This window comes from Bufo gargarizans, chromosome 1, assembly GCF_014858855.1.
Source record: "Bufo gargarizans isolate SCDJY-AF-19 chromosome 1, ASM1485885v1, whole genome shotgun sequence".
Taxonomy (NCBI): domain Eukaryota; kingdom Metazoa; phylum Chordata; class Amphibia; order Anura; family Bufonidae; genus Bufo; species Bufo gargarizans.
In genome coordinates this window covers 634,411,898-634,438,437 of record NC_058080.1, presented here as the reverse complement: position 1 = coordinate 634,438,437, position 26,540 = coordinate 634,411,898, and positions in this window count along the sequence as shown.

Below are 26,540 nucleotides of genomic sequence, written 5' to 3'. Positions count from 1 at the left end.
TTTGAGTTGCACAGGATAATGGAAGAATGATGTAGTAACCTTTTAAAGGAGATGGTTTACGCCAGTGGTTATGCAAACGTGTGTCCATCTTGGTATGTTCAGAAAGACCTTCTGCAACACCACATGTTCCATATTCTAGACACGAATTTCATTTTGCTGTTTCACTCCGGGGGAACTGTCTGGGGATTAGCTTTATAAACCGTTCACCTAAATAACTTCAGATCACCCCACAGTTAAAAGCCACACATTGTTAGGTCTGGTGGTCATGAAAGCCATGACGTTTTGCTTACCATGCATTCTTCTGCAAATGAACTCGCTCCGGGATTCACGCTACATAAGCCAAGTGCCCCCAGTCTTGCTGAAAGACACCATACTTAAAGGGGTATTCCCATCTCAGACATTGGGGGCATATTGCTAGGATATGTCCCCAATGTCTGATAGGTAGAGATCCCACCTCTAGGACCGGGACCTATACTTAGAACGGAGCCTGCAAGCAAAGTACCTGTGGGTGCACCGTCCATCTGCGGCCGCCCTCTATTCATTTCTATGGGAGCACCGAAAATAGCCAAGCGGCATACTGAGCTATTTTCAGAAGTCCCTTTGAAGTTAATGGGCATTGCACCACGCCAGCACAGACACTGCTCTATTGACTTCTATGAAGCTGACGGAAATAGTCTATTTTCGGCGCTCCCATAGAAATGAATGGATGGCGGCCACGCATGTTCGCCCTTCGGTACTTTTCAGGCTCCATTATAAGTATAGGTGCGGATGCCAGAGGTTGGACCTGTACCTATCAGACATTTGTGGCATATAGTAGCAATATGCCCCCAATGTGATGAGAATAACACTTTAAGCTCATGATCATATAACTGCGCATAGAGTTGCTAGAAGATGCCCATGGTTGTGACTGTGTTCACATTTACAAAGAATATTGGATCCACAATCCACATACCCATAGCTGTGCACAAAACAGATTTTTGGATGGAGTTATTGGTGCAGCTTGCATACATTTTCAGTGTGCCAGTATATACTTTTTCAGAAAAATTTGACACTGATTTTGATGGAACCACACTTTTTCAGATATGATGTATTGCAAGGGTTTAAATGTCTACAATCATGGTAGCCAATTGCAAAACACCACACACTTCTGTTTGTTCCCCTCCTTAAACTTTTGCACAGCTGACATCCTTTATGGCCTCAGGTGATTTCGGTAGACATTAATGTGTTGTTCTGCTGATTTTTACATTGACTTCCTAGGCCTCTCATAATCCCTTCCTGTGTTGCGATGAGCAGGAATACTCCTGCTGTTTTGTCTTGTCTATTAGTTTGTTTGTGGCAGTAGCTATACAACTATCTTCTAGCTGATCCATTAATGTGGGTAAGCTGATCTCTCTGCTGCAGCCTAGTCTCATTTGGAAATGTGTTCCTAATTGGTTAGCCTTTCTTTAAATATCTGTTGCTTCTGCTGTGGGTGGCTGGTTATAGTGTATGCTTTGTGCATTTATATCCAATAACCTTGTATATTTTCAGTATCTTGTTCGTAGTGCAAAGTTTGCATCAGTGTAGTTTAGGTTTTTATAGTTATTCTAGTCCAGTCCCTTCTTCTGGGTCTTGTAGTGTTTTGTTTGCTTTCATTCTGTTAGAATCTGTCTTGTCTTGCTTCTGGTTCAGCTTTGTTCAGTCTGGGCTTATTGTCTTTGGTCCTAATGCCTTCTTGCTGTTTTGTTAGGGTCAATTTTGCCGATTAGAGTTTTCAATGGTATCTATTTAGGGATAATTAGGATAAGAAATCTGAAGTTAGGGCCAGTGTTTAGGGATAGATATAGGGAAAGATTCAGGGACAGTTAGCTAGGAGTCAGTTCATCTGTTTGTTCATCTCTGGTTAACATCATCCAGCTGCTAAATTGCCTGGTTGTCAACACCACCATCCTTTCCTCCATCATCCATTTACTATCACCCTATGGTTCCTGTTACCTGTTGTTGAACTCCAATTTTCTTGCATTCCTGTGTCCAGTCAGGGTTGTTACATACTTGTGACTATCTGGCTGAGTACAGGATGACACTGTTAGTATCTGGGAAAGGTGACTACTATAGACAAAGTCCAGTTGGGTGTCTGAACATGTGGTTGTCTCTGTTTTGTTGTTTCCATCAACCACAGATCCTGTGCTTGTGCACCAAACCTTGTATACTTGCCTGCAAAATATATGGTCATTTTCTATAATGCTATTCTTGCCGTGTTCTGATTATAGTATTTTCTGTGCTGAATTTGTAGTTTACTTGTATAGTCATTTAAAATCAGTCATAGTCAAGGATCTTTGCCAGCTCTTCCACTGAAAAGGTTGAGTTGTGCAGCCCCTGCCTGTCTTTCAAAGAAGATCATACTTGTTAAAATGGATACCGTCTGTGGAGAGCATCTGAGAGCCTATTGAGAGGACCATGATCAGATAAAAAATAAATAAAATTTCCCAGATGTGATTGCTGCCCGTCAGAACATGGGGAATATAGTGATGGTAGCATATTTGCAATTAAATTAGGTGGTACAAAGATTCTCCATGGGGTATTGTTGTGTTTTTCCATATTTAGAAAATGTTGTTAATTTATAGACAGACAGCAACAATTTTTCAATTCGGCACATCTAGGGCAGTGATACTGACCATTTTTGCAATATATTTTAATTACTGAAATCATACATTTCTATTAGAATAATATCTGTAAGGGCCAGTTCATACAGAGTTTTTTTGGCGCTGACTTTAAAGTGTTTCTGCCTCAAAATCAGTTTCAAATCAAGTCCAAAAACGTCTCAAAAAGCCTCCCATTTATTTCAATGGGAAGAAGCACTTCTTTTTTACTTGTAACAATATTTTTAACTTTTTTACACCAGTTCTGGTGGACACTTATGATACGTTCTCCTCCCCCAATGTTTTCCAGCAGAACATTGCCCAAAGAATCACACTGCCTCTGCCAGCTTGTCTTTTTCCCATAGTGTATCCTGATGCCACCTTATTCCCAGGTAAATGAGCACACACACTGATCTGTCCACGTGGAGTACAGTAAAGGAAAACAGGATTCATCAGACCAGGCCACTTTCTTTCTATCGATCCCTAGTACATTTGTAATCTTCACGTTTTCCATTGCTTTCGGGATTGCCAGGCATCTGCATGGGCACCCAGACTGGTCTACAGCCAAGTTATGTAGATCCATAGGCAGCAAGCTGTAATGCCCTGTGTTTAATAACACTTTTTATGTGTTGGAAGCTGGAAAATGGCCAGTCTGACCACGGTGGTCCCACTTCACAACTTACTGGTGGTAAAGGATCTGCTGCTAACTTCTTGCTACCAGATACTACAGGACACCTTTAGAAGTCTCAATAGATCACCGCTGTTATTGTGGCACAAGGTGGGAGCCAGACAATTTTAGGCAGTTCACGTAATGTTGGCTGATTGGTGTATGTATGATGCAGACACTTTATACGTCTTTAAGTCATTTTCAACAGTTCACCTAAAATAACCCATGAAATGCTTACAATAAATAAATGGTGCTGTGTATAACAGTCTCCCATTGAATTTAATGAAAACTTACCTTCCAGAATTTATTATTTTTAATATACGATGCTTAATGGTCTATTACTTGGCTAATTTCACTATAAAGTGCTTATAACACCTCTGTTTTCCTGCTTTGCTATTACTAATAACCGCACTGGAAAACCACAGGGGTTCGGTTGGAGGAATGTCTCAAATTTAATTACTGGTGCCATTTGGGAGAATTTTTCAGAGGTTTTCATTGGTTAGACTTCTCTTTTAGACACTTCAAAATTGAAACTGGCAGTGGAAATTGAATAATGATTTGGCTGGTATTAACATCATTTGTCAAATGTCAAAATTATTTACAAATGTCAACGTATTAACATCATTTGCAAATGTCAAAATTTTAGGTGTCACTGTTATATTTGATGTACTAATCCAATGGTTTACATTTCATAAAAGCAGCTCTTGTAGTAGGAGCCCAACTTTGGTTAGGCCTGATTCCTCATGGGCAACTTAAAAGGAATGCATCTTTCCCTAATTCAGGTTTCCAGGTGTGTTTTAGTAAAGGCTTCCATTCCCGCTAAAATATAAATTCTTAGAACTCTGCATTTCAACACACTATTATTCCTCCTGGAAATATATGGACAACTGGGCAGTACCATTCCTCTTCCCAATAGGATGTGTCATACATAGTCTTAAACTGTCACCACTTTTGAAAAAGGTCCTGGATAGAGTTACAGTGTGTAGGGACATATAGGGTCATTTATGAAATTGCTGTAAAGTAGAACTGGCTTAGTTGCCCATAGCAACCAATCAGTTTTCCACCTTTCATTTTTTTAAGCTCCTTCGGAAAATGAAAGAGGTGGAATCCGATTGGTTGCCATTGGCAATTAAGCCAGTTCTACTTTACACCAGTTTGATAAATAACCACAATATTTTAATGACACGTCCAACTGTCAATGTATTCCAATTTATTTATGTTGAAATAGAAAAATGGATCTGTTCTGGATGATGGAAAGCATAATAAGACTTTCAGCCGACTGACCAATTGGCTGGGATGTTGAGGGACCCAGAGGAAACCTCATGCAGATATTGCTCCTCCATGTATATGGTATAAAATGTCCTCGCTGTGTTAGCATGCACATATCCCCCGCTCAGTGTCTTTGTTGTACCAATGTTACCTAATACATATATTACCCTGTGCATTCTGCGCTTTTAAAGTATTGAATTATTCCAATATCATGCATTTCATATTTTATTGTTTTGTTAGATTTTCTTTTTCCAGTGCAAAATAATAAACAAATAGAACATACTGTATATTGTGCTCTCTCACATGGATGAATAACAAATGCATATACACTCACTGACAAAAAACAATAACACACCTGGATAGAAATGTCATGGCATGGCCTTCCAACTGGTATTTTTCAGCAGGATATTGCTTGTCCACACACCGCAGGGTCACCGCCAGATTGGATTGCTCTTTAGCCTGTCCAGTCGCCAGATTTATCACCAATAGAACATTTATGGGACCAGTGGGGCACCAGCTCCCACAACCTACGAGTGTGCAGGATCTACAGGCCCAGCTGTAACATCTGTGGGCAAATGTGCCGCTGGATACTGACCCTATATGCCTCCATGTCTGTGTCTCAGCTTGTGTCCAAAGAAAAAAAATGGGGGTTAGTCAGCACGTCTCAGTGCGCAGGTGCACATCGCCATGGCTGAAAACAGAAAAGCAAAAACAAGCACTCTGCAAACACAACAAACAAAGTAAATACAATAGTGTCATACTGACCATAGGAAATTTACTAATGCTAGTGCCATGTCAGAAATGCAAAATTCTTGGCAAGTACATTTTGTACAAAATTATTTGTGCCTGTCTGCCACCAACAAGGCGATCTCTTTACGACACAAACCTACACTAAGTACTACCCCCTCTGGTGCCATAATAGCCTCCATTAAATTCAGGGAGTGAAGGCTCCACATGCATGCTGAGCCCACACTATATTATACATCTTTTGGTGCCACAATGGCCTCCATTAACTTCAGGGAATGCAGGTTCCACATGCATGGCATGATTGTAATCACTTTATTATTTGTGTTTGCAGAGTGCTCTTGCATTGTGTTTTGTTTTTGCTTTCATCTTGTATCCAGACTAGAGGCTGCCCAACTGGGTACTACAGTCACCTTTCAATTGTACCGTTCTCCCCCCAATAAACATATCCTTCCTCTCTAATTTTGTAATTGCATATATCATCATTACATTCACACATATTTAGCTTAATTCCATTCTAACAACTCCATTTTGGTGCATTATTTGTCAGTGAGAGTATTTTAAAAATTTCTGCTTCAGGAATCAGATTTGGAATAGTTCTTTGTGTCATTTTACATGCAATGTCCGTTGTGGTTTATACACTGACAGCACAACGCCATTAATACAAAGCCAGTGACCTCCTTTGAGTCACGCTAATGCTTAGCTTAGATTGAAAAATAATACATAACTTTTTATTGAAAGAGGACATTTTTTTTCTGCCTTTGATTGAGGAGTTTGTCTATCAATCAAATCTTGCTCTGTATAAGGGGAGAAAAGAAATGTCCCTTAAGGCTCTGGGATAGATGCATCCAAGGGCAAAATCCACACACAATAATAAAGCAGAAAGTGCAATCTAGGAGTCAATTGTAGCCGTAATTTATTTTCTGTTTTGATTTTGTCACGTTGTCAATTTTCTCAGTGAGATACAGAGTTCTGATTTATAGACTGTCTGGGTAGATGTGTGCACTCATTTCATGCTTAAAAGTAAAAAATACTGTACATTATACAAATTTGTCAATGTCAGGTATCTCCATGTTGAACAGTTATAATGATAAGATGCCATCGAACTGTACCTTGTAGGGTATTAAGAATCCCATTTACAATTATATAATAAAAAAAAAAATTATCACTAGAAAATAAGCCATTGGATTATCTTTCTTGTTAAAAATTCTGTCTAGCCATTTATTAGCATATTTATAACATACACTACTCACAAAAAGTTAGGATTATTTGGCTTTTAGGTAAAATTTAGGGAACATGTAAAAGGTTCACGCTACAGTGATATTATATAATGAAAGTAGGACCAGGGGGATCCTATTGACTTCTATGGGAGAGTTTTCTAGGCATGTTCTGTGCCCTGTGCAGAGGTCATTGTATGAGAGAAGAATAGATAAGATCTGACAATCATCTATTGTGAATGGTGGATCCTGTCTTATCTATACACAGAGGTGATATCTCCTCATTACAGGCAGTTTTAGAATAATATATAACTGCAGTAAAGTGATCTGTACAGATCAAGAAGTGGAGCCAATTATTCGTGGCCAGTGTGAAAACAAAATAAATAACCAAACATTCTTTAAAAACATGTTAAACATAAAAACTTGATTTAAACAATAGGTCATTTTTAGTGTTGAGCGAATCAACCATTCACTTGACTACAAAGCCGAATTTCCTCGCGCTTCGTGGTAGTGAATCAATTTAACCTGAAATAGTGTAAAAAGCAAAAAAAAAAAAATCATACTTATCTGATGTCTGTGAAGGTTCTCATTTATCCAGGTCATGTTATATCTGTAAAGAATAAAAAAAATTGAGAAAGCTCGTTGGGAGAATTGAGAAAGCTCGTTGGAAGAACGAGTGAAACGTTTTCAAGAAATCTACAGTACGTCCAGTTGCCTTTTTATTCTTTACAGATATACTTATCTGATCCATTTGCTTGAAACGAGCAGCATTTGAGGGGAACAATGACGTGGAGCAATTGCTGCTCCCTGTCATTGCACCCACTACTTACAAAGAAATGCGCTTCATGATGATGCAAATTTTTGGGAAAAATTCAGCGAAGCAGCCGAAGCTAATTTTTGAATTATTTGCTCATCTCTAGTCATTTTCTGATGACACATTTTGCTGCAAAACACAGGCAAGTCACCTGGTGTAGTCAGAAGCTAAGCACTGTATTGTCTTCAGCATAGTCAAGAGTGATTGCCGCTGCAGGCCGTAGAGCGACTGTCTATACATACAGTATATGCAACTTATATCTACAGTTGTCAGGCAGTGATAACATCTTTTCCCCTGCCCCTGTCAGTCAAAGGGCATGGCAGTTGCAGAGAAAACAGAGAAACACCCCCATTGCTTCTAGACTAGAGGATCATTTGCATATATTAAAACATCATGTTTCTCAGCAATATGGGCACATATGACCATGGGACCAACACAGATGCCTTCAGCTGCCAAGTGCACATGTAACAGGTCAGCCAATGTCGTAGGTACAAATCTGCTGACAGATTTTTATAGTTCTGTCTATGGAGGTGTGTGGGGAATAATTTTCTGCAGGACGATCTGTAGTTTTTGATAATACCATTTTGGGTTGTGTTTTTGACTTTTTCATCACTTTTTATTAAATTTTTTGTGAGATAAAGGTTTTTAGTTTTATTTTTTTATTTTTCAAAACTTATTTACACGCAGCGATGCCCATGATGTTATTTTTTTATTGTTTTTTATTTTGGGGAAAGGTTTTTTGTTTTATTTTTTTTATTTTTCAAAACTTATTTTTATTTTATTTATTTTTACCTTTTGTTAGGTCCCCAAGTGTCCTCATCATTAGATTGCAACTTGTACAGAATAATGAGAAATGGTCCATTATTCTGTACAGAAATTGCTATATCTCAGCTCTGTGTTGCCACCTGCTGGCTTGAACTGGGATATACTACTAATGAACCTGAAAGCCTAATACGGGCTCTGACTCATTATTAGAACAGGACGCTTCCCCCAATCTCCGCCTGAACAGGAAGTGTGCGCTTCTGTTTTTTAGCACTCTGTTGCCGTGGTCACATTTGACCACAGCATCTAAGGGGTTAAATGTCCATGGTCAGCATTACTGGCCACGGGTGTCTGCTATATGCGGGTGCCATCTTTAAATGTATGTATGGCGGATGTTAGGAAGGGGTTAAAGTCCTGATATATATATATATATATATATATATATATATATTGGCTATGTGTATATAAGGCAGTTGGGAATGGGTTAATCGCAACCAAGACTGTCACTCTTTCTCCTACACCTTACATATACAGTATATGGAAGAAACCCACTCAAACATGGAGAGAACATATAAACTCCATCATGTTGTACCTGGTCGGATTTGAATCCAGGACCCCAGTGCTTCAAGCCACTGAGCCACTGTTCTGCTATATATATATATAGTGGTGTAGAACAATGTGCCTTGCAGTAACACGCATAGGGAGTCTGCTTTGGTAGTGAAATAATACTGTGAGTCAGTATGACATGCAGATGACAGGCGTCGCTCTTAGAATCACTGCACACTTCACTTATTTGGGCAGTCACGGGACCAAATCTGACCAAATAACTCAACTGTGAACTCAGCCTTACAGGTCAATGTTAGCGTCAAGAAGAAGCGCACTCATTTTACACCCTCTTCAGCTGATTCCACATAGATGTCTACAGAACCTGTTCTATTAAACGCTTATACAAGTAGAGCCCCCCGACAGAGTGGAGAGGGTGTGAGCAGTAAGTTTGTGTTGACGTCACTGATTATTTTGCCCTTCCTCTGATCCGTCAGAACAATAACCCAATAATAACCCCTGATCCTGTCTGTGGAGCATCCGCGTTCACTCGGTCAGCATTTGGTCAGTAATCCATCAGTATTGCTAATGCCCAAAAAAATCTAATAAATAAATAAAAAGGAAATTAAAACACCCCAAAAAAGTCTGTAATTTTCTCACTTCACCACACAACATCAAATACTTTTTTTGTGCCACTAAAGCCGAATGCACACGGCCGTTGTTCACGGCCGTGAGCGGTCCGTGGAACCGCGGCCTGGATTCCTGCTGAGAGCAGGAGCGCACGGCGTCATTGGTTGCTATGACGCCGTGCGCTCCCTGCTGCCGCCACAGTACAGTAATACACTGGTATAGATCATACCAGTGTAATACTGTATTGCGGCGGCAGCAGGGAGCGCACGGCGTCATAGCAACCAATGACGCCGTGCGCTCCTGCTCTCAGCAGGAATCCAGGCCGCGGTTCCACGGACCGCTCACGGCCGTGAACAACGGCCGTGTGCATTCGGCCTAATACACAGAAAAAAGGGCTTTAGAACATATAACTGCATTGCTGAACAGCAAATATATTTTTCTTTTTCCACTAATACACGACAAAAAGTGCTGTAATTTTCGCACTCCACCACACAACAGCTAACAAGCCCTTTTTCCCACTAATACAAGCAAAGAAATGCTTTAGAACATATAACTGCACCGCACATAAGACGTAGAAATATTTCCTTGTAATAAACCCTGTTAATGGCTGTAACACCCCCATTTCGTGTGAGATCTTCAATCAAGATGGTGGCCCGCCCGTCATGAGCAAATGCATGTAAGTATGATTTTTTTTTTACCGCAATTCAGGGAAAATCGATTCACTACCACAAAGCACAAGGAAATTCGGCTTTACAGCAAATTGAATTTTCCCTGAAATTCACTTTGTGCACTTCAATTCGCACAACACTAGTGTACATAGCCTTTAAAGCATCCCACAATGTAATATATATATTACTATTATATACCCACCATTCAGCTTTGGTGTTGCTCCTGTCTTGTCAGTCATTAGGAACCCTTAAGCTCCTTCACCCAGAGTGGTTGCACCATGTGACTGCGGCAGCCTATCGTAATGCTGTTTTGCTTACGGTGATGTTGGTGCTGATGCTAGGAATCGATTGTCCTGAAGGGGGACCTCAGAAACTAGAGGGACACGAATGGTACCAAATCTGCATGCTGCTTCAATCAGAACTATATTACATGCCACCTATGTTTTTGGATTCAAAAAACCCCTTTGTGGTCCCATTTTTATTGTGCATAGCAATCATTACTGGAAGATTTTTACCACAATATAGTTGGCGACTTCTATACACCTAGGACTGAAGCTGCTGATGTTCTGCAGTTTACAGACATCCCTTCCTTTGTCTAAATATGTCCTCTACTTCTAGAAGACTCTGTTGGCCCCCGCTGCTTCGCTGTTTCCTCTTTTTATGATTGTTGTATTTTAAACATACTTGGAGAAAATTCAATGCTGTGAAACCAGTTGAGTGTAAAGCGACAGGAGTCCTCAGTTCTCCATTAACTTTAAAGGACTGGCCACTTGAAGACCTGTTGAGAAAAACAGTATCATCGATTTCAGTGATGGATTTCTATAATGGCATTTCAGCAATTGCCACTTACAGAATTGAGCCAATATACAGTAAAAGATTTACCCAATGAGCTGAGACGACGCTACTTTTCCAGGATATCCACTAGATTACGAATTATTGCTGTATTGATATTTCAGCTCTGAATGTGGAAGAAATATTGCGAGTAAAAGCAACCATAAAACTGCCGAATAGTTGGCATTTCTCTGCTAGGATATCTGTCATATATCTTTTCTCTCATGAGTCTGCTATGTAACAGTGTAATGACCTGAAGGTCTAGCTGAAGCTTTTGTATGCACCAGAGCGTAGTTGATTGACACCTTCAAAGAAGCCGCCTAAGTAGTATATATTACGTAAGGTGATTTATAGGGCAGGTTTACTTGATCTAGCATTCCTGGTATTTTATGTATGTACTAACAGAAGGACCCGGCTTCGCACGTGTATATTTCATCTATTTCATTTAATGTTTCTGTGTGTCATTAAAAGATAGACAGTATCCCCACGATAGTCATGGGTGACCAGGGGCGTAACTATCAGGGAAGCAGGGGAAGCAGTTGCTTCGGGGCCCTGAGCTTAGAAGGGGCCCGGGAGCAGTAGCAGGGGTGTCAGCAGGGCAGGGTTGCATGTACTATGATGTAAACTTCTGGCCTCACAGGCAGCAGGCAGCGTATAGTGGAGGGCCGCACTGACGATAACAGCAGCTCTTGTCAGCAGCTGCTACCTTAAAAAAATCTCCCTGGAGCTTCCTTAAGAATTCCCCCCACCCTTTTGCTCCTCTTCACTTACGGTCATATTACGGCAGGGCAGTAGTGCTCTTTGCTCTGCTGTCAGCGTCGGGACACAGTGAGGGGGCTGCACTGCTCTCTGAGGAGGAGACACCCAGCCATGTGCTCGGGGGGTTAGAAACTCTTCTGGATCCTCCACAGCCTGACAAATCCATCTAGCCTGCCTAAAAGGCAAGTGTATGTGAAAGGTGTGTGTGTGATCATCTATCTCCTATCTATTATACTGTATATATATATAACAGAACCTAGTTTTCTCACCAGTGGAGGCATTTGGTGGAAATTTCAATGCATATGTGAAATGAGAACTAGGCCTAAGACTATATACTCAATGTCTGTGTGTATTTATACAGTCAGCCCCATACTGAGGAGGCATAGGGGAAATACACTGCCCAGTGGATGCTATTCCTGTACTTGCTTGAAATTGGTTATGCTATTTTATTCTGTGTATTCAAGCAAGAGTTCACATCTCCATTTCATTTTCGGTTCTTCTGATCCGTCAGAAGAACAGAAAAAAGGATCCTGTAAACAAATGGATCCTGTTGCATCCGTTATGCACATTTGGCATCCGTTTGAGCCATTTCTACCTGAGATCCGTTTTTTAGACAGAAAGAAAACTCCTGTACGCAGTACTTTTTTCTGTCTGATAGAACAGATCTCAGAAATGGCTCAAACGGATGCCAAATGTGCATAACGGATGCAACAGGATCCATTTGACACATCAGAAGAACGAAAATGTAAACTCTCCCTATTTATATTTGTTTTGAGTACTTTTTTTTTGCATTTTTCTTGTAATTATGGTAACAGACCTTTTTATTGGCATTGTATAGTGTGTATAGCTGTAATATTGTGAAAGGCAGGAGCGTACCTATAGTGGAGACAGGGGACGCAGCTACTGCGGGGCCTGAACTCAAAAGGGGCCCACCTAAGATGAGGACTAAATTGTAAAAGGACCCCCACAATAGTATTATATACAGTGACATGATATGCAGTATATGTGTTGGAAACGGACAAAGTCACAGCCGGGCCTGGTCTGAGTGAATGTTTTTGACTAGCTGCAGGACTGGGGCTTGCATGGGGGGGGGGGGGGGTGGAGTGGTTTGAAGAAGTTGCCCGTGAGGGGGGGGGGGCCCCATTCAATAATTTGGTGTGGGGCCCAGTCAGTTCTAGTTACGCCACTGTGGGTGACTTCAACATCCCTATTGACACATGCCACTCGGCCACCTCTAAACTCCTGTCACTCTCTTCCTCCTTTGGCCTATCACAGTGGTCTTCAGCTCCCACCCACAGAGATGGTCACACTCTGGATCTGATCTTTACCCGCCTCTGCTCCCTATCTAACCTTTCTAATTCGCCTCTCCCCCTATCCGACAACAACCTACTCACCTTCTCTTCACTGTTCTCTTCTGCAGCTCCCCCGGTCCACACACTAGCACACCCCCGCAGGAACCTCAAACATCTTGACTTTCGCTTGCTTTCTGACTCTCTTCTCCCACTCTCTACCATCTGTTGCCTCCAAGACCCAGAAGCTGCTACCACCCTATATAACACCACAAAAAGTACAGCTCTGGACACTGTTGCCCCTCTCACACACAACAAAATCCGGAAAATCAACAGACAACTCTGGCAGACCAACCTGACCAAAAAACTCAGACAAGCTTCCAGGGCTGCTGAGCGGCGATGTAAGAAATCCCATTCTACAGATAATTTCACCATATACAAGCAATCCCTTCTCATATTCAAATCCTCACTCGCCGATGCAAAACAGGCCTACTTCTCATCTCTCATATGTTCCCTGTCACACAGCCCTAAACAACTTTTTAGCACTTTTAACTCCCTTCTCCGTCCCCCAGTGCCCCCACCCTCTCCTCCCTTCTCAGCTGAGGACTTTGCCAAATATTTCAAACAAAAGATAGTCCACATCAGACAAAGCTTTACTACACAGTCCCCATAGACGCTCTACACAACTGCTCGATCCTCTTCTCCCAAAACCACCTTCTCCACCATTGCAGAAGAAAAACCCTCCACTCTACTCTCCAAATCTCATCTGACCACCTGTGCACTTGACACAATCCCATCCCACCTCATCCCTAACCTCACCACAGTGTTTATCCCAACCCTAACTAATCTCTTCAACCTATCACTAAACTCTGGTGTCTTCCCCGCTGCTTTTAAACATGCTACCATTACATACATCCTCAAAAAGCCTTCACTTGACCCATCTTCCTTGTCCAGTTATCGTCCCCATATCACTTCTTCCGTATGCCTCAAAGTTACTTGAACAACATGTCCATTCAGAACTGTCCTCCCACCTCTCCTCCTGCTCCCTCTTTGACCGCCTACAATCTGGCTTTCGACCCCACCACTCGACCGAGACTGCCCTTACCAAAGTCACCAATGACCTACTGACAGCCCAAACCAAGAAACAATACTCTGTCCTCCTTCTCCTTGACCTGTCCTCTGCCTTCGACACTGTTGACCACTCCCTTCTGTTGCAAACTCTCTCATCTCTTGGCATCACTGACCTGGCCCTCTCCTGGATCACATCATACCTCACAGACCAAATGTTTAGCATCTCACACTCCTGCACCACCTCCTCGTCTCATTCACTCTCTGTTGGTGTCCCGCAAGGCTCTGTCCTAGGACCCCTGCTCTTCTCTATCTACACTTTTGGCCTAGGACAGCTCATAGAGTCCCATGGCTTTCAGTATCACTCCTACGCTGATGACACACAAATCTACCTCTCTGGTCCAGACATCACCACCTTACTATCAAGAATCCCACAATGTCTATCTTCTATATCATCCTTCTTCGCCTCTCGCTTTCTTAAACTTAACATGGATAAGACAGAATTCATAATCTTTCCCCCATCTTGTTCAACCCCCCCAACAGAGCTATCTATCATGATCAATGGCTGCACACTATCCCCAGTCAACAAAGCCCACTGCCTCGGAGTGACCTTGGATTCTGCCCTTTCCTTCCGACCGCACGTCCAAGCCCCTTCCACCACCTGCCGCCTCCAACTCAAAAACATCTCCTGCATATGTGCTTTCCTTAACTTTGAATCTGCGAAAATGCTTGTACATGTCCTCATTATCTCCCGCCTAGACTACTGCAACATTCTCCTCTGTGGCCTTCCATCTAGCACTCTCGCACCCCTCCAATCTATCCTCAACTCTGCTGCCCGACTAATCCACCTCTCACCCTATTACTCCTCTGCCTCTCCCCTCTGCCAATCCCTTCACTGGCTCCCCATTGCCCAACAAATTCACTTCAAAGTACTAACAAATACATACAAGGCCGTCCTTAACCTGTCCCTTCCCTAAATTTCTGAGCTACTTTCCCGATACACCCCCACACGCACTCTCCGATCCTCACAAGACCTCCTTCTCTCCTCTCCCCTTATTGCCTCTTCCCACAATCGACTCCAAGATTTCTCCCGTGCATTCCCCATACTCTGGAACTCGCTACCCCAACATATCAGACTCTCACCTACAGTGGAATCCTTCAAAAGAAACTTGAAAACCCACCTCTTCAGACAAGCCTACAACCAGTGACCCTGCTGCCTCTATACCGCCATGACCAACTTAACCTACTCTGTCCTTCTCCCATACCATGTAGATTGTAAGCCCTCACTGGCAGGGCCCTCACTCCTTCTGTACCAGTTTGTAACTCATCTTGTTTATGATTAGTGCAATTGTCTGTATTATGTATGTGCACCCCTTATCATATGTACAGCGCTATGGAATGAATGGCGCTTTAATAATAAATAATAATAATAATAATAATCCCCCATATCGGTGACCTCTACAGCACCCAGCCCTATTTCTGATATTTAAGGACTCTATACTGACAAGGAGTGTTCCACAGGATTGGCGCATAGCAAATGTGGTGCCAATATTCAAAAAAGGTGAAAAAACAGAGCCCGGAAACTGTAGGATGGTAACATCTGTTGTGAGTAAACTGAAGGTTTTCTAAGAGATGCTATCTTGGAGTACCTCAATGAAAATAAGCAAATCACACCATATCAGCATGGCTTCATGAGGGAATCGGTCATGTCAAATTAATTTCATCAGTTTCTATGAGAAGGTAAGTTCTAGACTTTACAGCGGCGAATCAATGGATGTCGTATATCTGGACTTCTCCAAAGCATTTGACACTGTACCACATAAAAGGTTAGTATATAAAATGAGACTGCTTGGACTGGGGGAAATGTCTGTATGTGGGTAAGTAACTGGCTGAGGGATAGAAAACAGAGGGTGGTTATTAGTGGGTCACTGTCACTAGTGGAGTACCTCAGGGGTCAGTATTGGGCCATATCCTCTTCAATATATTTATTAATGATCTTGTAGAAGGCTTGAACGGTAAAATTTAAATTTTTGCAGATGACACTAAACTGTGTAAAGTAATTGACACGGAAGAGGACAGTATACTACTACAGAGCGATCTGGATAGATTGGAGGCTTGGGCAGATAAGTGGCAGATGAGGTTTAACACTGACAAATGTAAAGTTATGCACATGGGTAGGAATAATGCAAGTCACCCATACATACTAAATGGTAAAACACAGGGTAACACTGACATGGAAAAGGACTTAGGAATTTTAGTGAACAGCAAAATAAGCTGTAAAAACCAGTGTCGGGCAACTGCTGCCAAGGCCAATAAGATAATGGGTTGCATCAAAAGGGGCATAGATGCCCGTGATGAGAACATAGCCCCACCACTTTACAAAGCACTAGTCAGACCACACATGGAGTACTGTGTACAGTTCTGGGCTCCTGTGAACAAGGCAGACATAGCAGAGCTGGAGAGGGTTCAGAGGAGGGCAACTAAAGTAATAACTGGAATGAGGGAACTACAGTAACCTGAATGATTATCAAAATTAGGGTTATTCACTTTATAAAAAAGACGACTGAGGGGAGATTTAATTACTCTGTATAAATATATCAGGGGTCAGTACAGAGGTCTCTCTCTTCATCTATTTATCCCCGGGACTGTGACTGTGACAAGGTGACATCCTCTGCGCTTGGAGGAAAGAAGGTTTGTACACAAACATAGAAGAGGATTCTTTACAGTGTAGGAAGGCGCAAGGGGCCGTCATTGATGGATGGTATGTGTTACTGAGATTCCTGGCCTCGGTGAGGTAAGAGCCGGTAGTTTTAAGTGTCAGCAGCAGCTAGTGCTGACTGACACTGTTTGTTGTTAGTATGGCTGTAAAGACAATCCAGGACGGCTCTTACTGGGAGTAGCCAAAGTGCTGGGTGCGTGGCTTCTCCCCACACTCCAGGCCAGGTCTTTTTGGCCTATATAAAACCCAGCCAGCAGTCTCAGCTGGGTGTGGTTTATCCTCCATCTGACAGAGAAGCTGGGGAGTCTCTGTGTTTTGGGACTTGTGAATTTGTACTGTCCTAAAGGGCTGAGAGCCTCATGCCGGGAAACAGGCCCCTAAAGCCTGTTGTGGACTGAGGGTGGAAAACTGCTAACCAGGTGATGATTTTGTTCTATGGACCTTGCAGGGTGTGAACAAACACCAAGACTGTGAACGGTCATTTAGTTTTTCCTTATGTGTAAATAAACACTGAACTGTTTAAGTTAAAGACTTTGTGATTGCCTCTATACTGCGTCCGCTAGACTGTCTACCAGAGCAAAACCCCACAACGGTAAGAGCATAAGGCATGGGATAGGCATAAGGCCATCCTTCATATAAGATAGGGCCAGGGGCTATCCATAGTATTCAGTATATTGGGCAGACTAGATGGGCCAAATGGTTCTTATCTGCCGACACATTCTATGTTTCTATGTTTCAGTGAGACTATGGAACTCTCTGCCTGAAGAGGGGGTGATGGTGAGTTCACTAAAAGAGTTCAAGAGGGGCCTGGATGTAATTCTGGAGTGTAATAATATTATAGGCTATGGATACTAGAGATGGGTCGTTGATCAAGGCAGTTATCTGATTGCCTGAATGGAGTCGAGAAGGAATTTGTTTCCCCTTAAGTGGGGAGAATTGGCTTCTACCTCACAGGGATTTTTTTTGCCTTCCTCTGGATCAACTTGCAGGATAACAGGCCAAAATGGATGAACAAATGTCTTTTTTTGGCCTTGTATACTATGTGACTATGTTATGGATTTTTCTGCAAATGTCGCGTCGCAATCGCAGCATGTCGCAGTGCAACACCATAGACTATCATTATAAAAATTGTTGCGGGACATTGGTGCGAAATGAATGTCGCAGTGTAGTTGTGTGACTTGTTGTGACCGTGTAGCCCTAGCCTAAAGCTGACCTATAGCAGTGAAAAAAAAAATGCCTGGGTTGTTATGGAAACCTGGAGTAAAACTGTGTATGTGGAGACTAAGGGCCTATGAGCTTAGGGACATGTGACCATGTGTATGGCAGTTGGGATGTGAAGAGAAAGACTTGCAGGCTTGTATTGGCTAATGCAGGTCATTTTTTGGGAATGTATCAGAAACGGTACGTCCTAGAGAGCTGAGGCCCAGTCTAAAATATTCCCGGACACCTGATGTACCTGTGTTTCAAATTTGGTGAAGATAGGTCCAGTCGTTTGGTCGCGCATAAACAACAGACAGACAGACGTCGGGACAGAAAGAAACTCATTGTGTACTGGAATGTTACCTCCATAGTATTCTTTCCCAGATAGTAAGTGATATGTGTAACAAGTTTGGTAGAAATTCATTGATGAGTTTTTGAGTTACAGAGCAATATGTGTGTAGCAAAAACAGTTGGAGCATACAAACTCCATGCAGCTGCTACAGTCAGGTCCATAAATATTGGGACATCGACACAATTGTAAGATTTTTGGCTCTATACACCACCACAATGGATTTGAAATGAAATGCACTAGATGTGCTTTATCTGCAGACTGTCAGCTTTAATTTGAGGGTATTTACATCCAAATCAGGTGAACGGTGTAGGAATTACAACAGTTTGCAACACAATTATGTGTGTAGCAAAAGCAGTTGGAGCATACAAACTCCATGCAGCTGCTATGTAGAGGCGTATGACCCCCACAAGATTTATTTCCAGGTAGCAAGGGATGTGTATACCAAGTTTCATTGAAACTGATTGTTGCGTTTTTGAGTGATTGCGGAACATACATACACACACATATATATTTCCTTCCTTTTATATATATATATATATATATATATATATATATATATATATATAGAAGATAGATAGATGGATAGATACTTAACCAAACAAGGCCACTAAAGAATACTGTGGTGATCTGACTTTCATTTATTAAAAATTTAGGAGGCTTTGAGTGATTTGATTCTACATAAATCGAATTTATTACGAATTTCTTAAAAGGTTCTAATTTCAGCAAATCTGAAACTTTTGTGACTCGTCCCACAGAAATTGCTGATCAAAAAGACAGAGAAGAAGGCATCTGTCACCAAAAAGGGATACTTTTTGGAATGTTTTTCAATAAAAAAAAAATCCAACAGTGTTGTGTGCTTTGTTTGTTACCAGCGGCTACCATCCGCTTTCCTATAGCCATATATGTTGCTGTCCCTTTGACATTACTAATGTTGTCTTTGCGTTAAAGAGCTTGATAGGGTTGTATACGGTCCTAGGAGACCACACGGTTTCATACATGCAGGGGTGGACAGGCAATAGACCCTACAGGAAAATTTCCTGATGGGCTAATGCCCAGGCGGCCGCCTGAGCTTTCCACATGTCTGCGACTACATAATGATCTGATGCTCACAACATTAATTAATTTAGGCACATCAGGTAATTATTTGGTTCTGGTGAGGCAGTATTTTGCGCTGCACTGTTCTGTTTGGTTCTGCTAGGGTGGTATTTTGTGCTGCTCCACTGTATTGTAGGCCCCACTTACTACTGTTGGCCCTTCCTACTTGTGTTCACCCACCTTCTGTCAGTTTTGACCAGCCTACAACATGGGGTCACTTTTAGTTTTTTTTCCCCAGGGTTGCTTTAAAGGCTATTTACACCTTTGGTGGCAATTTTTTTTTTTGATTATTGCATTGTACTTATTGTGAGCTAAAAATATTTTTCAATTGGTCTTTATTAAAAATATGGAATCCTTTTGTGTGTACATAGCTGAAATTCTCTAGTAGTACCCTTTGGATTTTCAGTTTTTTCCGGTATCTGGGGAGCAGACAGACTCCTTATCTCTGACATTATAAATACTCATTATAGCTCAGTTCTTATCTTACTGATGTATAATGTTTAGAGAAAAATTATTAGATGACGGCACAAAGTGAAAGTGAAAGTATCAGTCACACAGCTAGAAAAACTGTTAACCCTTTGTGACAGAATGGCTCAATATTTTTAATAAAGGCAAATAAAATTATGATTTTTAGCCAAAAATGAGTGAAATGCAATCATAAACATGATTGCCTTCAAAGGTGTACATATCCTTTAAGTTCCTAGTCCACCTCTTCATACATGGCTTTTCATAGCTGTTATGGTACTTTTAATTCAGGTAGAATTTACTCAGACAGAATCAGACCAGAACTTTTTTTTTAAGTTTCGATATGTCAACCATAAAATGTACGATGGACACTTGGATGCATCTATGTAAACATTGCCATTTAGAACCAGCCATAGAGGAGATACATGTCAATCTGCTTAGATGATGGGGATAAGTTTATTACTTGGCACAAATCCTTTAAAGGCTATGAACACCTTCGGAGGTAATTTCTTTTATGATTGCATGTTAATCATTTTTGGCAAAAAATGATTTTTTTATTTTTCATTTAAAAATATTGAGCTGTTCTGTCACAAAGGGTTAACTGTTTTTCTAGCTGTGTGACTGGTACTTTCACTTGTGTAATCTAAACCTTAACTCTAAACTACTGAGAGGTCATAAACACTTATTACATATTCTTATCAGTAAGATAAGAACTGAGCTATAATGAGTGTTTAGGAGGTCAGAGAGAAGATAAAGAGTCCGTCTGCTCCTGGTCTGACGGAAAAGATGGAAAATCCAAAGGGTGCTACTAGAGCATGTCAGCTCTGTACAGAAAAACGGACGCCATATTTTTTTAATAAAGACAAATTTAAAACTTTTTTTTTTAGCTCAAAATTAGTACAATGCAATAATGAAAATTTGTCCCCAAAGGTGTACATAGCCTTTAAGTGCTAGTTATTTACAGAAGCCTTAACAACTAAATATAATAGCATATATTAAAAAATTTCTTGCGTTCATGCCATGTCTTTATTACTGTTCCTATTCTGTTAGAAAAGAGACAAATATATGGAATATGTATTAAAACAGAACAAAAAAAACTCAAAATTTGGCCACAAAATGTACACAGTTCAAATATTTTTTAATGAAAATTTTTCAAAAGAAAATTCAAATATCCTTGAAATGATGTAATATAAAAAAATATCTTCAACATTAGTTTGGCATTAATTCAAGGCCAACTGGAAAACATTCATATAAAGCCTCATTCACACATTAGTGATTTGGTCAGTGATTTCCATCAGTGACTTTGAGCCAAAACCAGGATTGAAGCCTCCACAGACATAAGGTATAAGGGAAAGATCGGCACCTGTTCTATGTTTAGAGCTGCACCTGGTTTTGGCTTGAAATCACTGACCGTACACTGACGTGTGAATGAGGCATAACTGTGCATTATTAATCAGCAGGCCTCACTAAAGGAGCTATAAAAAAGACGTCCTGGACACGCAACAATTTAATGACTGCCAATGAACATAGAAATAGGAAAATATAATGTTAACTGGTTTCTGTAAACCAGTTATTTTTGCATTGGGAGAAAGGAGATACAGTATGTCCCATTAATTTGAATGGCAGATGAACCGGAAAAACCTTCAGCTCATATTTGCAGCCATTAAATAATTACTAGAAGTGCACAAATAGTCCCACAACATGGACAGTGATATACCAGATGTATTATTCGAATTTGCGATCTCCATAAAAAAAAAAAAAATTGCAATGCAAAATATCGGCAATTCAATTTTTGCGTACACGCATGCGCAAATGCACTATACAGTACTAAAATGCACTATAAAGAAAGTATATTGGTATATTACATCCCGCTTCAATCAGTTTTTTTTGGGGGGGACTGATATATCACACCACACGTGTGAATGGAAAAGATATCCCTCAAAATGAAAATATATTAAATTATTAAAGTTAACCAAAAAGCATAGATGTGGTAGGCAATAACAAGTGCTCGGCGGCACTAAATCGGAAACCATATGTCCTACCACATCGATGAATCCAGGAGGGAAAGCAAAAAAAGATCCATCCCTGGGCTAGATGATGATGCGGTATTGAAGGACAGGTTGGGCAAAGAACTGTCCATGATATTGCCCTACAGGGGGTGCTATTCTGGCCCTGATAGCCTAACCACAGACCACCCGCCCTGATAAGAGCGACCTCGTCCGGAACCTTACCCTATATAAAAATGGCCCTAGTAAGCCCCTATCCCCCAGGCCCCTGACTTCCAGGTGATCACTATATAGATCTATGTGTTTTTGACTCATTATAAAAGTATATTATAAGTATATCGCACCCCTCTGTGTATCACACCTATCGATAGCACACCTATACTAGTGCTTAAAATGACTTTTGTGGCCCTATTAGGTAGTGTTTGGTGTCCCTAACATTCTGTCCCTTCTCCACACAGCAACCTCTCCCTACACTGGCAAAACCCTGAATGTAAAATGGCAGCCAGGTCAGGTTTATTTATAAGGTAGGGGGTATGTCCATGTGCTGAAATGTCTCAATTGGCTGTCCTGTACCACCTGATGGATGTGTCATAGGTCAAAGTTCTTCACAATGTAAAAGAATTTGGCGGGCGCAAATTTCTCCATATGTTTGGTGAATCGCGAACACGCAAAGTTTGCCGGGAAACGATTGCCGGGCGAACCGCAAGGCCATCTCTAGTAGCAATGAAGGATATGCAAGCATTCTATAATGCAATAGTAAAACTAGCTTTCACATGGCCTCATTCTCCTGTTTAAATTTAACGATTTGCAGGGACTCTTAGAAGCATGCTTCATTTTTGTCCATATGCCATGCCCCAGACCTGGAGGTATCTATAATTGTTATGTGCTTTGTACTGTAATGTAATGCCATTATCCTGTATGTATGCGCAACAGCATTTAGAGGTATGGTTGGCAGGGACAGGGTTAACCACCCTGTTCCTCCACTCTTGGTAGGAGTGGACCGGTCCTACTTCTTGCAAGGAGGGAGAGCTTTAGTTTAGACAGTGTGCAGGAAGGAAGCACAGTTAAGAGCTCCTACTCCAAGGGTCTTAGGGACCATTTAGTAATCCATTTCTCCTGTGAGACCACCACTCTAGAGAGACTGCAAGAGCACCAGCTTTCTCATAATCTACAGCGTGATATAGACAGGAGAGTGACCAGCAATTAACATATTTACAGACCCTACTGCAGGTGAGGGAATACAGTTCGGACATCCATCACCTAGTAAAGAACCAGACCAGACCAACTCCACGCCTGCATTATACAGTGGAAACCTAAATCCACAAGTACCAGCTTACAGCTGTTAGCCAGATGTGCAAGAGATAGTCCTAAGCAGATTGCATATCGAAGGTGCATTAATTGCCACTTATCCAAAATCCATACCTCATTCTCTGGGGACAGAAAATTGTACTTTGTACCTACTACTGCTGGATGTGCCGCAAGTTATATTGAGAGACTTTTATACTTTTATTTCTGGACTGATTCTTCAAACCACCTTTTCACTGCACTGATCCCTACCAGCTACTACCACTCTCATCCTCTGTACCTGCTCCTCCGGACCTTACTGCACATATAAGCTAGCCATTAGATGTCGGAAGGAAGAGAAGTGTGTCTGACATGCCTGTTGAGTTGTGCCAAATGTATTATGCCCCATGCTCTATTCAATACATTTGAGGCGCTGTTTGCCATTTTTTATCGACTCCTAATTTCATGTATTGTACAACACTATTGAGAAAGCTTTTATACAGGTTGTGATAATGTGCCTAGGCTTTTTTTGCACTTGGATCACAAGTTACTGTGATTTTTTCCTTGAGTTTTTTTTTTTTTGCAGTTACATCTAACTAAATCTGTTATATGTGTGTCCTACATAAGTCTTTTATGGGGATTAGCTGTAATTGGGGCGCTTAACTATTGCTAAAAAGTAGAAAGTGTTCAAAACTAGAAGATTAGCTTTCTCCTTTCCCTCTGTTTTTCTCATGGCTTTATGCTGCTGCTAGTACTTATATTCTGCTCAGTATTCATCCACACACAGATCCTAGCTGTGAGTAAATGAAAGCAATTTCACATCTTTTTCTGCCAAAAGCATTTATTTAACATAAATAGAAGCAAGGAAATTGCCGGCAAGGCATGTGGAACAGCAAATAGACAAACACTTTATTTTTCAGCTGGTATATTTAGGAAAAAATCTGAATAATTGTATGTTTCTGCTTGGAAAATCATGTTCTCTGTCTATCGATTGCTTGTACCACAGACTACAATTGTTATGTATTGCACTGAATGATGATTTTAATCGGAATCTCAACATGGCAGACCAGGGGGCCTGGGTATCTTGACAGCTGCTTGTAGCCAATTGGAGGGCAGATGGAGCTCCCTCCCTCTAACAGCTCAGATGCTGTGGTTGCTATTGACTGCAACATCTTAGGTGCTTAACAGCCAGGATTGGAGTTATCTGCGATCCTTAATGCAGCAGACTGTTGTCAGTTGTGTAACACACCAGACACCGACCATGTATGGAGTGGTCTCAGCTCCTGAGCCTGGACCTTACACTCCTTGCACACTTGTGAAGTACAGTTACCTCAGGATGCGCAAAGGGAAAATTGACCACCAGTAGTCCAGTCCAGAAATATATCTCCATATTTTAGGCATTATAATTGGCTATAGGTCACATTTAAAATCTTAATTCCATCCTGCTTCTTGTTCACAAGGCATTTGTAAATGACACAATGTGGACATAGTTTTTCACTTTTCCCTTACATGGTCAGTACCCAGATTAAAAGTTGACCAAGGACAATATCTACATGTTTGTATGTTCTCCTCATGTCTGTGTTTCAGTTTCCTTTAGGTACTTACTTTCCCCACAATCATAATAATGGGATAAATAGTTTCTTGTGAAATTGGCCTCATGTCTCAAGCACACTACTATATTTTCCATCTGAGTGCTACCCACATTTTTTGTGGCTAACACGTGAACCCTTTCATTTTCACAAAAAAAAACGAAATACAGACAGCACATGGATTTCATCTGTGTGTTGTTTGCATCCATTTGTTCATTCCATTATAGAACATGTCCTGTTCAGAAAAGCAATGCCCAAAACAATATATAATATAAAATAGAACGTTTATTTGCACTTAAATCAAATACACATGGTTAGAGAAAAATACTAGGAAAAAAGTATAAAACAATGAAAATAATCAGCATAATTGCTGTATCAAGTAGCTGGCCCCCAGAAGGCGTGACCCCCAAAGAGATGTCAATACATGTCTAGCAACTATAGGTGGGATAGTAGGAATAAATAATCATATGTCCATGATAAATCATAATCATATAGAAAAAAAGGGGGACGTCCATAACAATCAAAGTAATAAAGCAATCAGACAGGCTAAATAAGTGAAAAACAATGAAAACTTCCTAATATTATACTTGGTCATACAGGCTAAATAAGTGAAAAACTAAGAAATAACCCACCTAAGGAACGTGGATCCGAAATAGCCAGGAAGCACATCAATGAGCGTTTAGCTGTACCAACTTTGTCAGGAGGTTGACCTATTTTTTAGGCCATGCTGACAAAAATTAAAATTTATGTTCAGTTTCAGAGAATCTAATTTGTAGGTGGCACCGATATAACCAAACTTCCACCAAAATAAAACTGAAAAATGGCTGTAACTCTGTAAGGCCTCTTTCACACGTTAGTAAATCGTGGACGTGTGCTGTCCTAGTTCTTCACAGACAGCACATGGACCCGTTAACTTTAATGTGTTTATACACACATCACTGGTTTTCCATTGACCGTGAGTCAGTGGCAAAACAATGGAGACATGCAGTACGTTGGTCTGTGGTGTGGACCAAACACGCTCATTGAGGTCTAAAGTTCCATCACATGCACTTAAAGAACACAGAGTTTTATCAGTGGTTTTCACTGACCATGGGTAGGAGATCCTCTGGAAATCTTTTTTTCAGCCTAGCATTGCACATGGAATACGGTTGACACACAGTGGGCAAAAGACGGACCCACGGATCCACAAATGACCCTTCATGGACATTTTTACAGATGAAAGACTGACCATCTTTTCACAGACATCATCATGTACATAGATTTGTGAAAGAGGCCTAAGAATAAGAAATATCACTAAACTTTGTCTTTTATAGGAAATTCTCTTTAATCCATGCTAAACTCCTCGAGAACCCCATTAAGATCCTTACATTGAAAGGAAAATAGCTATTAGGCCCAATTTAAGACTGTGTTCTAATTTCCTCCATCTCTCCAGTGGAAGTCCATTAGATTTGTGATGGTTATGTTGTAGAGACATATCATCGCGTTATGAACTGAAGAAAACAAAGATTAACATTTCCCATAAAAGAATGGGTGAACGTTAAGCAAACTGTATTCTCAGTGATTTGTTCTTACTAATAAACGTTTCCCTTAATTCCTGTATTTGTCATCATGATGGCCTCTGGGCCCGACACAGCTATTTAGTCTGATTGGTTCATTTTTCTAGCTTATTGCTGCAAAGGAAGACAGTCTTTGTAAGTAAATTAGACTCAACTTATGTGGTGAAATAGTTGGAGATATTCCATTGATCATGAAGTTCATGAAGTTGAATCTGGTTATCCAGATGTAGTTAATAGCTCTAATATAATAAAGGCAATATTTTTTATGCTCGCTGTACTCCATGTACTGCATTATATTGTACTTGCCTTCTGATGAACTCCGAGCTGTAAATACGCTTTCACAAAGCAGATTGAAATCCCTATAATTTATTCATACAAGGGTACAAGTCATTGTC